This window comes from Heptranchias perlo, chromosome 3 (assembly GCF_035084215.1).
Source record: "Heptranchias perlo isolate sHepPer1 chromosome 3, sHepPer1.hap1, whole genome shotgun sequence".
Lineage (NCBI taxonomy): Eukaryota > Metazoa > Chordata > Chondrichthyes > Hexanchiformes > Hexanchidae > Heptranchias > Heptranchias perlo.
In genome coordinates, this window is record NC_090327.1 from 59,672,955 (window position 1) to 59,686,490 (window position 13,536).

The following is a 13,536-nucleotide window of genomic DNA, read 5'->3' on the forward strand; positions in this document are numbered from 1 at the left end:
AAGTGGAGTTGAGGTTGAAGATCAGTCATGATCTTATTGAGTCATAGAATTATACAGCACGGATAGAGGCCCTTCGGCCCATCGTGTCGATGGCAGAGCAGGCTCGAGGGGCCCTATGGCCTCCTCTTGCTCCTATTTCTTATGTTCTTATGAAGGGACCTGTTCCCCCAGACTTCATGAATAACAAGGATAATGATGATGTTCCTTTGATTGACAAAATTGTGTCTGTGTGTTGCTACTTGATAAACTTATCATCATCAGTTGTTCCACTTAATTGATAATGTTTAATTGATAATCATTTAATGAATGATCAAGTTTCGATGTAATTTATTCAGTGTTCTGTGCGAGTGTGTTCTATGTATGAGTAATATTGTGCTATTGTACAAAATTTGTATTATAATCATTGTTCTGCATAGCTGACTCGCCTGACTATACTTTGTGGAGTATTGCAATTAAATTCATCACAATTTTGAATTATTTGCTGATTACACACATGAATAATATTTTCCCGTGAGTTCTAACATCAAGACCCGGTTGGAAAAAATCTGTAGCTTTCTCTAAAATGCTATTAATAAAATCGTGATCTGCCATAACGCGTTCAATGTATGAACACTTTTGTCTGTCCATACAACAAAGTCACAGTTCTCTCTTTGACAAACTAACAACTGGATCTGAACTTGGTAGTAGTACTGGTATTTACAGTCCAAGCTCACAGATCCATCATCATTTTTCTGAAGACATGCATGCCTTTCAGCCGACTCGTCCTTCACACATAATAGATTGGGATAGTAACAGTGTAAAGGTCAAAGAGGGGGAGGAAATGTGCACAAGATAACTTTCTTGATCAGTATGTTTCCAGCCCAACAAGGAAGGAAGCAGTGCTGGGTCTAGTTCTGGGGAATGAAGTGGAGCAACTACTGTACGTATCAGTGGGGGAGCATTTGGGGAACAGTGATCAGGTTCAGAATAGTTATGGAAAAAGACAAGGAACAATCAAGCATAAAAATACTTAGCTGGAGCAGGGCAAATTTCAGTGAGTTAAAAAGGGATTTTTGCCCTGGTAGATTAGAATCAGAAATTGTATTGCAAAACAGTAATTGAATAATGGGAGGCCTTCAAGGAGATGGTTCAGGTACAGAGTAGACACATTCCCACAAGGGGGAAAGGAAGGGCATCCAAAGCTAGAGATCCCTGGATGACTAAAGATATGAAGATTAAAATGAAACAGAAAAAGGAGGCTTATGATAAATGTAAGATCCATAATATAGCAGAAAACCAAGCAGAATACAAAAAGTACAGAGGAGATCCAAAAAAGGAAATAAGAGGGGCAAAGAAAGAGCATGAGAATAGATTAGCGGCTAACATAAAAGAGAACCCAAATGTCTTTCAAAAACTAATAAATAGTAAAAGGGTAATCAAAGGAAGAATGGAGTCGACTACGGGCAAAAAAGGAGATTTTCTTGTGGAGGCTGAGGTTCTAAATGAATACTTCAAATCAGTCTTCATTAGAGAAGAGGATGCTGACAATGTATCAGTAAAGGAGGAGATAGCAGCAATATTGGAAAGGATGAAAATAGATAAAGAGGAGATACTTAAAAGGTTGGCAGTACTTAAAGTGGAAAAGTCACCCAGTCCAGATGGGATGCATCCTAGGTTACTGAGGGAAGGGTGAAAATTGCAGAGGCTCTGGCCACAATCTTCCAATTTTCCTTAGATATGGGAGTGATGCCAGAGGACTGGAGGATTGAAAATGTTACAACCTGTTCAAAAAAGGGGAGAGGGATAAACTCATCAATTACAGGCCAGTCAGCCTAACGCCAGTGGTGGGGGAACTTTTAGAGACAATAATCCAGGACAAAATTAATTGGCATTTGGAAAGTTATGGGCTAATAAATGAAAGTCAGCACCCATTTGTTGAAAGAAAATTGTGTTTGACGAACTTGGTTGAGTTCTTTGATGAAGTAATGGAGAGGGTTGATGAGGGTAGTGCAGTTGATGTTGGGTATATGGACTTTCAAAAGGCATTTGATAAAGTATCACATAATAGACTCGTTAGCAAAATTAAAGCCTGTGGGATTAAAGGGACAGTGGCAGTGTGGATACAAAATTTGCTAAGCTACAGAAAGCAGAGAATACTGGTGAACGGTTGTTTTTCAGACTGGAGGGAAGTATACAGTGGTGTTCCCCAGGGGTTGGTAGGAGGACCACTGCTCTTTTTGATTTATATTAATGACCTGGACTTGGGTATATAGGGTATAATTTCAAAGTTTGCAGATGACACGAAACTCGGAAATGTAGTAAACAATGTGGAGGATAGTAACAGACTTCACACGGACTACACACGGACTGCAGCAGTTCAAGAAGGCGGCTCACCACCACTTTCTCAAGGGCAATTAGGGATGGGCAATAAATGCCAGCCTCGCCAGCAATGTCCACATCCCGTGAACGAATAAAAAAAAGGAGGACATAGACAGACTGGTGAAATGGGCAGACACATGGCAGATTAAATTTAATGCAGAAAAGTGTAAAGTGATGCATTTTGGTAGGAAGAATGAGGAGAGGCAATAGAAACTAATTGGTACAATTTTAAAGGGAATACAGGAACAGAGGCTTGGGAGTGTATGTACATAAATCTATGAATGTGGCAGGGCATGTTGAGAAGGCTGTTAAAAAAGTATATGGGATCCTGGGCTTTATTAATAGAGGCATAGAGTCCAAATGCAAGGAAGTTATGTTAAAGCTTTATAAAACAGTGGTTAGGCCTCAGCTGGAGTATTGTGTTCAATTCTGGGCACCATACTTTAGGAAGAATGTTGAAGCCTTAGAGAGGGTGCAGAAGAGATTTACTCGAATGGTACCCGGGATGAGGGACTTCTGTTACGTGGAGAGACTGGAGAAGCTGGGGTTGTTCTCCTTACAGCAGAGAAGGTTAAGAGGAGATTTGTTAGAGATGTTGAAAATCATGAACGGTTTTGATAGAGTAAATAAGGAGAAACTGTTTCCAGTGGCAGAAGGTTCGGTAACCAGAGGACACACATTTAAGGTGATTGGCAAAAGAATCAGAGGTGAAATGAGGAAACTTTTTTTTTACACAGAGAGTTATGATGATCTGGGATGCACTGCCTGAAAGGGTGGTGGAAGCAGATTCAATAGTAACTTTCAAAAGGGAATTGGGTAAATATTTGAAGGGAAAAAATTACAGGGCTGTGGAAAAAGAGCAGAGAAGTGGAACTAACTGGATAGCTCTTTCAAAGTGCTTCTTCTTGTGCGACTGAGATCTGAATGTTCTGACACTCATTGCGAAGTTCATTACATCCCATTCTGATATACTTCTTGTCTCTGAGTTCCGTCAATAGCTTGGGGAGATGAGGCTGCACAGGTTTAGGTACAAAATCTGCATTGTATGGTTCCATTATGCTGAGAATGCCAGTCTGACTAAGATGCTCAAAAATCTTGCACTAGCTATATCATTTGATGATGGGATTTTGTGAGTTTGCCATCCTGTCTGTGCAACTGGTGTGGTACTATTGGTAGGCAAAGTTGTGTCTGGGCTCTGCACAGCTGTCACTGCAGCATCAAATTTCTTTTACATTTGGCAGAACTGAAATCAATGTCAGTAACTGCTTTCTCGAATTCGGAAGACTGCTTCTACCCTAAGCAACAAAGCAGACACGTGTACAAGTTCCGCCTACGCCAGCCTTGCAATCACAGTTGACGATTAGAATGGTGCCTTTTACTCTGTGATGACCCACAACCTTGTGGGAGCCTGACTTAAAATCTGTGAATGAAGGACCTGAAAAGAAAAGCAAAGAAAAGAAAAAGGTATAAAGAAAAATTCTATTCTGCCAGCAATAATTTGGTCTGGACTAGAGTTGCGACTGGAAATTTGAAAATATCACAGGACCTGGCAGAAATATGAATGATTTCTTGGGGACTAAATGGAACAGGGAACGGGACAGATTTGTCATGCATGAGAGAAAAATATGATCGACATTTATGAATTTACATGGGATCTGGAAAGGAGGAAACAGGATTTATCATTTTTGCTCTTGCATAGAGCTGGCGCGGACTTGATGGGTCGAATGGCCTCCTTCCGTGCTGTAACCTTTCTATGATTCTATGATTCTATGATGGGAAGAGATGGGAATGACATTGTAGAGCCGTGCAGGTCTCTATCTTCATATATCCACTTAGACATTGCTCTTGACTTCATGCAATATATGAGCCTCATCTAGGCTCACAAATAAATTTGCACTTGTAGTTAGACATATCATATACACTAATATTAATATAAAAAGAGTTAAAAAATTGTGTAAATTTGCACTCAGTTCAGCTAACCTATAGGGCAGGGAATGCCTACTCAGGTCCACATAAACATCTAAAATGAATATGTACCTCGACTGGGCATATTGAAGTTGTATTCATTTTTAAATGTACATAATAAATACAAGTTATAAAGTAGAGATAGAGAGAGACATACACACAAAAAAGAAATGGTCATATGGTATACACAATTAAGATATAAGGAGGTATTACAACACAGAATCAGTCGAACTACTTACTCACCTTGCAATCACAGTGATATTTTCTTTGGGGTAGGCCACCGCAACGTCTCTCACTCACCCTAAGGTGAATCGGTTATGAGCCTCGAGGCCCTTGTGGGCTCGCAACTCCTCCAGTATGTACGCTGGATTTGATGAGAAGATGAGATAGTTAATCATGTCAAGGTATGTAATTTCAGGTCTAACTGATACATCGCCGCAAAATTCTTTATTAAAAATCTTGTAGGGGTTCATACCATTAATTATGGACACTTTCTGCAGATATAATGATCTATCTGTCAGTGATATCTGCTTAGAATAACTTAGCCTTTTCTTTTTTGTAGCCGTTGCACATTACTATCCAATTTGTATTTAACGCTTGTAATCCAACATGGCCGCCGGAACTTATTGAGTGACGTCAATCGGAACAACGTATAGGCATGGCAGCAATACAAAATGGTGGGCCGCCTTCTTGGATTGCCACAGTTCTTTTGGTGTTAGATAGGGAAATCCAGAATATTGACCCAGCGATGAAGGAATCTAGCGTATATGTCTAAGCCAAGGTGGTGTGTGACCTGGAGGGGAAGTTGGAGGTGATAGTGTTTCCATGACATTGCTGCTCTTATCCTTCTTTGTGGTAGAGTTTGTAGGGACGTGCTGTCGAAGTATGCTTGTTGAGATACTGCAGCACATCTTGTAGGTAGTACAATTCTGCAGCCACAGTGGAGGGAGTGGATATTGAGTCCCGTGCTGGTGGGCATTGATCAAGCAAGCTGATCTGGTGTCAAGCTCTTCGAGTATTGTTGCAGAAGCACCCATCCAGGCAAGGTGATGAATATTCAATCACAATTCTGACTTGAGCCTTATAGATGATGGAGACGCTTTAAGGGGTTATGAGGTGAGCCATTTTCCGAGACATTGTAGTCACAGCTGGTCCAGTTAACCTTCTGGTAATGGTGATCCTCAAGATGTTGACGGTGTGGGACTCTGCGAAGTTGAAAATGCCATTGAAAGTTGGGGGAGATGTTTGGGCTTTTTCATTGCTTGGAACTTATGTGGCATGAATATTAGCCACCATCTGCCGGTCTAAGCCTGAATGTTATCCAACTCCAGCTGTGGGCTGGCATGGGCTGCTTCACTATCAAAGGAGTGTAAATGGAGCTGAACCATCAGTGAACAGCTCCATTCTTGACCCTGTGACAGCAGGAAGATCATTGATAAAGCAGCTGAAGATGGTATAATTTCCTGAGGAACTCCTTCAGGTCTTGGGGTGGCAATGATTGGGCTGTGATAACCATAACCATTTTTTAATTTGTTCTTCGGCAATGCTGGCAAAGCAGCATTTATAATGGCTAGGATCTGGAATGTACTGCCAGAGTGTTGGTGGAGGCAGATTCAACCATGGCTTTCAAAAGGGAACTGGATAAGTACTTGAAAGGAAAAAAAATGCAGGGCTACAGGGAAAGGGCAGGGGTAGTGGGACTAGCTGGATTGCTCTTGCATAGAGCCAGTATGGACTCGATGGGCCGGATGGCCTCCTTCCGTGCTGTAACCTTTCTATAATTCTATAGCCAATCACATGGTGTGGGACTAGATTCACCTGTAGGTCAGGCCAGTTAGGGATGACAGGTTCCCTTCCCTGAAAGACATTAGTGGATTAGTTGGGCTTTTATGAGAATCCAGCAGCATTCATGGTCATTTTATTTGGTGCCAGCCCACAAATTGAATTTAATTTCACAACTTACCATTGTGGGATTTGGTCTTACAATGTCTGGATTGTCAGTCTAGTATCATAACTACTACCATACCCCTGTGATCTTCCGATGTGTCAGGTATGACTTCAGCCACTGGAGTGTTTTCCATTTGAAGCCCAGTTTTGCTAGGGCTCCTTGGTGCCATAATTGATCAAATACTGGCTTCATGTCAAGGGTTACTCCTTTCATCTCTCTGCCATTCACCTCTTGCATTCATGTCTGGATCAAGGCTGTGATGCCGTCTGGAGCCAAGTGGTTCTGGCACTGCAAGATAACACTGATGTGATGGCACTTACCTTAGCAACCTTTCAGAGACCTGTGAATTTCTTGCACACCTGTTCCCACAATCTGTGGACAGGTGAAATAGTATTGGCCCTTTCTGCTAATTCTATTCAGACCACTTTAACATTGCCTTTCACAGCTTGATGCTCCTCATCACTAAAAAGGACCATCTTCCTGACCGGCACCTCATAAAATAGCATTTCCTGAGCTATATCATGCCATTCAGTTTTTGGTCTCGCTGCATCCATTTCTCCCCCCTCAGTAGCAGTACAACTTTAAGGTGCCCAGCAGTCGATTAATTGCTACTGGTGCATGATAACCCGGCCCTTGACCCTCTCATGCTCCCAGAATGTCATGCTGCATCACTGAGAAAATATGTAAACCATCTCACTTTGTATTACCATGCAGGGTGCATACCACGTCCAAAGAGCTGCGGTCCTGCTGACACAACACCAGGCCACATTATCAGCCCCTATGTTATCCCAGTTGTCTTTTGCTGCTAGTGGAAAATATATATAGCATGACTCCCCAACAAGTGAGAGTCTAACCACCTCCCCTTGACATTCAATGGCATTACCATCGCCGAATCCCCCTCCATCAACATCCTGGGGGTTACCATTGACCAGAAACTTAACTGGACCAGCCATATAAATACTGTGGCTACAAGAGCAGGTCAGAGGCTGGGTATTCTGCAGTGAGCGACTCACTTCCTGACTCCCCAAAGCCTTTCCGCCATCTACAAGTCACAAGTCAGGAGTGTGATGGAATACTCTCCACTTGCCTGGATGAGTGCAGCTCCAACATCACTCAAGAAGCTCGACACCATCCAGGACAAAGCAACCTGCTTGATTGGCACCCTATCCACCACCCTAAACATTTACTCCCTTCACCACAGGCGCACCGTGGCTGCAGTGTGTACCATCCATAGGATGCACTGCAGCAACTCGCCAAGGCTTCTTCGACATCACCTCCCAAACCCGCGACCTCTACCACCTAGAAGGACAAGAGCAGCAGGTGCATGGGAACAACACCACCTGCACATTCCCTCCAAGTCACTCACCATCCCGGCTTGAAAATATATCGCCGTTCCTTCATCGTCATTGGGTCAAAATCCTGGAACTCCCTTCCTAACAGCACTGTGGGAGAACCTTCATCACACGCACTGCAGCGGTTCAAGAAGGCGGTTCACCACCACCTTCTCAAGGAAATTAGGGATGGGCAATAAATGCTGGCCTTGCCAGCGACGCCCATATCCCATGAACGAATAAAAAAAAAGCTTCAAAGAAGATCCATACCTGAACCTGTTCTCTGGGTCAGAATAAGTTCTGAAGGATATGACGGAAAAGAAGCCTTGTCACTGCCCAATTTTCTTTCTTGATCCCTCTTCTCCAGACAGTGATGACTCATACTGGGGTACAGTTCCATGGGCACCAACCACCCTCAGGTAGTTTGCCCAACTAGCTATTCTTCATATATAAACCAAGATAATGAAACCTTGATTTTCCTCAACAACACAACCACTGCCTGAAGTGTGGTGGGGCAGCGCATTCTTGACCCCACTATAGCTTAATCTGAATAATTAGTGCAAGCTCCAGGCATTGGAAATGCTTCTCAATGGGTGTTTGCTTGTTTTTGGGACAGAAAATAGCTTGCAGTATAGTAGATTTTAAAGGCAGGTCAAAGGGCCACAATACAAAACATTATTTTGGATACAACAAAAAAAATCTGTGAATCTAAAAATGTCAGAGGGGTCTGCTGATGAGCCCAGCCCCTTCCCCTTTGTGGATGCAAATGAAAAAGTGTGGCTTCAGGAGGCCAAACACAAGAGGGAGGCCCACCTTACAACTGACAAAAAGAGGGCCCCAAGGAGAGCTGCAGCAGAAGCGGAAGTAGAAAGAGGTGGCGTGGACAGTCATAGGAACATAGGAACAGGAGTAGGCCATTCAGCCCCTCGAGCCCGCTCCACCATTTGATAAGATCATGGCTGATCTGTGCTCTAACTCCATATAGTTGCCTTTGGCCCATATCCCTTAATACCTTTGGTTGCCAAAAAGCTATCTATCTCAGATTTAAAATTAGCAATTAAGCTAGCATCAATTGCAGTTTGCGGAAGAGAGTTCTAAACTTCTACCACCCTTTCTGTGTAGAAGTGTTTTCTAATCTCACTCCTGAAAGGTCTGGCTCTAATTTTTAGACTGTGCCCCTGACTCCGAGAATCCCCAACCAACGGAAATAGTTTCTCTCTATCCACCCTATCTGTTCTCCTTAATATCTTATAAACTTGGATCAGATCACCCCTTAACCTTCTAATCTCTACAGAATACAACCCCAATTTGTGTAATCTCTCCTCATAACTTAACTCTTGGAGTCCAGATATCATTCAAGTAAACCTACATTGCACTCCCTCCAAGGCCAATATGTCCTTCCGAAGGTGCGGTGCCCAAAACTGCTCACAGTACTCCAGGTGCAGTCTAACCAGGGTTTTGTATAGCTGCAGCATAACTTCTGCCCCCTTGTACTCTAGTCCTCTAGATATAAAGGCCAGCATTCCATTAGCCTTCTTGATTATTTTCTGTACCTGTTCATGACACGTCAATGATCTATGTACCTGAACCCCTAAGTCCCTTTGGACATCCACTGTTTTTAACTTTTTACCATTTAGAAAGTATCCTGTTCCATCCTTTTTTGGTCCAAAGTGGATGACCTCAAATTAGCCTACATTGAATTCCATTTGCCACAGTTTTGCCCATTCACCTAATCTATCAATATCCCTTTGTAATTTTATGTTTTCATCTACATTGCTTACAATGCCACCAATCTTTGTGTAATCAGCAAACTTAGATATGAGACTTTCTATGCCTTCATCTAAGTCGTTAATAAATATTGTGAATAATTGAGGCCCCAAGACAGATCCCTGCGGGACTCCACTAGTCACATCCTGCCAATGTGAGTACCTACCCATTATCCCCACTCTCTGTCGCCTTTCGCTCAGCCAACTTAACTTCCTAACCAAGTCCGTACTTTTCCCTCAATTCCATGGGCTTCTATCTTAGCTAACAGTCTCTTATGTGGGACTTTATCAAATGCCTTCTGGAAGTCCATATAAATAACATCCATTGACATTCCCCTGTCCACTACTTTAGTCACCTCTTCAAAATATTCAATCAGCTTTGTCAGGCACGTCTTACCTTTTACAAATCTATGCTGGCTCTCTCTGATTAACTGAAAATTCTCGAGGTGTTCAGTCACCCTATCCTTAATTATAGACTCCAGCATTTTCCCCACAACAGGCATTAGGCTAACTGGTCTATAATTCCCTGGTTTCCCTCTCGCTCCTTTCTTAAAAAGCGGAGTGACATGTGCAATTTTCCAATCTGGAGGGACGGTTCCTGAATCTAGAGAACTTTGAAAGATTATAGTTAGGGCATCTGCAATGTGCTCACCTACTTCCTTTAAAACCCTGGGATGGAAACCATCTGGTCCTGTGGATTTGTCACTCTTTAGTGCTATTATTTTCTTCATTACTGTTGTTTTACTTATGTTAATTTTATTGAGTCCCTGTCCCTGATTCAATATTAATTTCCTTGGGTTTTCCGGCATGCTATCCTCTTTTTCGACTGTAAATACTGACGCAAAGTAATTATTTAACATGTCCGCCACTTCCTCATTGTCAATGACAATATCCCCACTTTCAGTTTTTAAGGGGCCAACACTGCTCGTGACCACCCTCTTTTTCCTAATATAACTATAAAAATTCTTCATATTGGTTTTGATATCCCTTGCAAGTTTCATTTCATACTCTCTTTTTGTAGCTCTCACTATATGTTTTGTGACTCTTTGTTGATCTTTCCCATTTGCCAGGATCTGTGCCATTTTTTGCCTTTTTGTATGCCCTTTCCTTATGTCTTATACTGTCCCTTACCTCTTTAGTTGTCCATGGCTGGTTTTTTTTGGCAAGTAGAGTTCTTGCCTCTCAGGGGTATAAACCAGTTCTGTATCACGTTAAATGTTTCTTTAAACATTTCCCATTGATCATCAGTCATTTTACCCATTAACAGATTTGCCCAGTTTACTGTGGACAGTCTCTGTCTCATCCCATTGAAGTCGGCCTTACCCAAGTCTAGAATCTTAGCAGCTGATTCACTTTTTTCCCTTTCAAACACTACCTTGAACTCGATCATGTTATGATCGCTATTGGATAGATGTTCACGCACAGTTAAGCTGTTAACTAAATCTGGTTCATTACTCATTGCTAAATCTAATATGGCTTGCCCCCTTGTTGCCTTTAGGACATGCTGCTGTAGAAAACTATCCCGGCTCACTCAAGAAATTCATTACCTTTCTGACAGTTGCTAGTCTGCTTTCCCCAATCTATGTGAAGATTAAAGTCCCCCATTAAGACCACTATGCCTTTGTTACACGCTCGTCTAATCTCTGCATTTATACAATCTAGCACTTCAGAGCTGCTGCCAGGGGTCCTATACACAACTCACACTATAGTCTTAGATCCTTTCCTATTTCTCAATTCAACCCATAAGGTCTCTGTTGGCTGCTTACCTCTCGTTATATCCTCCTTTATCATTGAAGTGGTTTCATCTCTAATCACTAAGGCTACTCCTCCCCCTCTTCCATTTTCCCCATCTCTCCTGTAGACCTTATAACCTGGTATATTTAGTTCCCAATCCTGACCATCCTGCAGCCATGTCTCAGTAATAACTATCATGTCATACCCTCCAATTTGAATTTGTGCCTGTAGTTCATTTAATTTATTCCTTATACTCCGTGCATTTGTATATAGAACTCTTAGCCTGTCCTTCAGCTTTGATGCTGGGTTAATCGCTTTACACCTTCTAGTTTTCACTTTATCTGTAGTGCCTAAAGTACACTTTCTTTCTGCTGCTCTTCGCTTTTCCCTTTTACTTGTTCTTGAACAACTATTTGTACTATTTGTATTGTAAATTTCCCCTGGGTCCTCCCCTCTCTTACTGCTTTCAACTTTACTCTCTTCTGACTCCCCGTTCAGATTCCCATCCCCCTGCCACTCTAGTTTAAACCATCCCCAACAGCAGTAGCAAACCCAATTTGAGGATATTAGTCCTGGATCTGTTGAGGTGCAACCGTCACTGCCATATCTTCCATTCAGCATATGACTACTCAATAGCATAGAAAGTTTAATTGTGTTACCATGTCAGGCAAGGTAATAGCAGTCAGGCGCACAATGGCCTTGATTTTAACACCCCTCACCCCCAGTCAGGCAGGAAAGGGTTGGGGGAGGGGTTAAAATTTTGAAATTCAAAATTCCGCCTCTAACCCGCCTCATTTCCGGCCACCATAATGACAACGGCAGCGATTCAGGCCCTGGAAGTGGTTCCCGGTAAGCTGAAGAACTCATGGGCCCAGATCTCATGGGTCCTGCTTTTAAAAGGATACATACAGAGTATCAAATGTATGCGCACACATTGAACACATTGTTAAACACCATGCAGCAGATAGTGGATTATTAGTGGAGAATACCATAACCTGCATCAGTAGTACCCTGATGAATGGCTTTGCAGCACTGGAGTCCATCCTGGAGTATGTTTCAGCTCCAGTCAAATCTGCAGTGGTGCCCCTTAAAACACAGAGAGCTTCATTTATTGATGCTCAGACAGTTGCCATAGATATTTCAGAGAGCTGTCTCTTCCAGCCTGCAAGCACGGGCTGGGATACATGTAAGTATCTCAAGGGACTTCACTGATCTTATTGGTGCCATTAGGTCTGTTTTCCCGCAGATCAGTGACCATGCAGAGCCAGTACCCAGTACTAGTGGAATGGCAGGAATGATTACATGATGGTGCTGTCTCTCTGGATAGCAGCACATGTGTGCACTCTTGCCAACCCCCTCCAATTCCTGTAAGTGTGGCCAAAAGGAGACAGGGCCAGGCTTCACATGCAGTAGCGCTCGGAGTTCAGCCTGCCACACCTCCATCTCAGGACTGAGCTGTTGTGAGGCAAGGGCCACATTATAAACAGGAGGCTCACATTGACACACTGCAACCAGCCACCTTCTGTCCTTCTGCCAATTAGGTAGCACCTCAGGGGAGCACATTAGATCAGGGCTAAGAATTCACACTTCACACTGAGAACAAGGAGAAGCAATAGGCACACACACACATGGATTTTAATTAAAATTATGGTTTCACTAAAACTGGTAGGATCAATTTTCTTCTTCTTCTACAATGGGAGCAAATCTTCGGCAATGCAGGACTTCCGCCCACCCATTGCAAGTGTCCTGATCCCAGTCCATTTGTTGGAGTTAGGGTAAAAAAAATATGTAGGACAGACATCCGAGCCACCTTGCTTCCCACCACTTTTTAAAAAATTCATTCTTGGGATATGGGCATCACTAGCAAGGCCAGCATTTATTGCCCATCCCTAGTTGCCTTTGTGAAGATATTGGTGATCCATCTTCTTGAACCACTGCAGTCCGTGTGGTGAAGGTACTCCCACAGTGCTGTTACGTAGGGAGTTCCAGGATTTTGACCGAGCGATGATGAAGGCACAGCGATATATGTCCAAGTTGGGATGGTGTGTGACTTGGAGGGGAACTTGGAGGTGATGGTATTCCCTTGCACCTGCTGCCCTTGTCCTTCTATGTGGTGGAGGTGATGGATTTGGAAGGTGCTGTCTAAGAAGCCTTGGCGAGTTGCTGCAGTGCATCCTGTAGATAGTTCACACTGCAACCACGGTGTGCCAGTGTTGGAGGGAATGGATGTTTAAGGTGGTAGATGGGGTGCCGATCAAGTGGTCTGCTTTATCCTGGATGGTGTTGAGCTTCTTGAGTGTTGTTGCAGCTGCACCCATTCAGGCAAGTGGAGAGAATTCCATCACACTCCTGAGTTGTGCCTTGTTGGTTGTGGAGAGGCATTGCAGAGTCAGGAGGTGAGCCACTCACTGCAGGATACCTGTTCTAGTAGCCA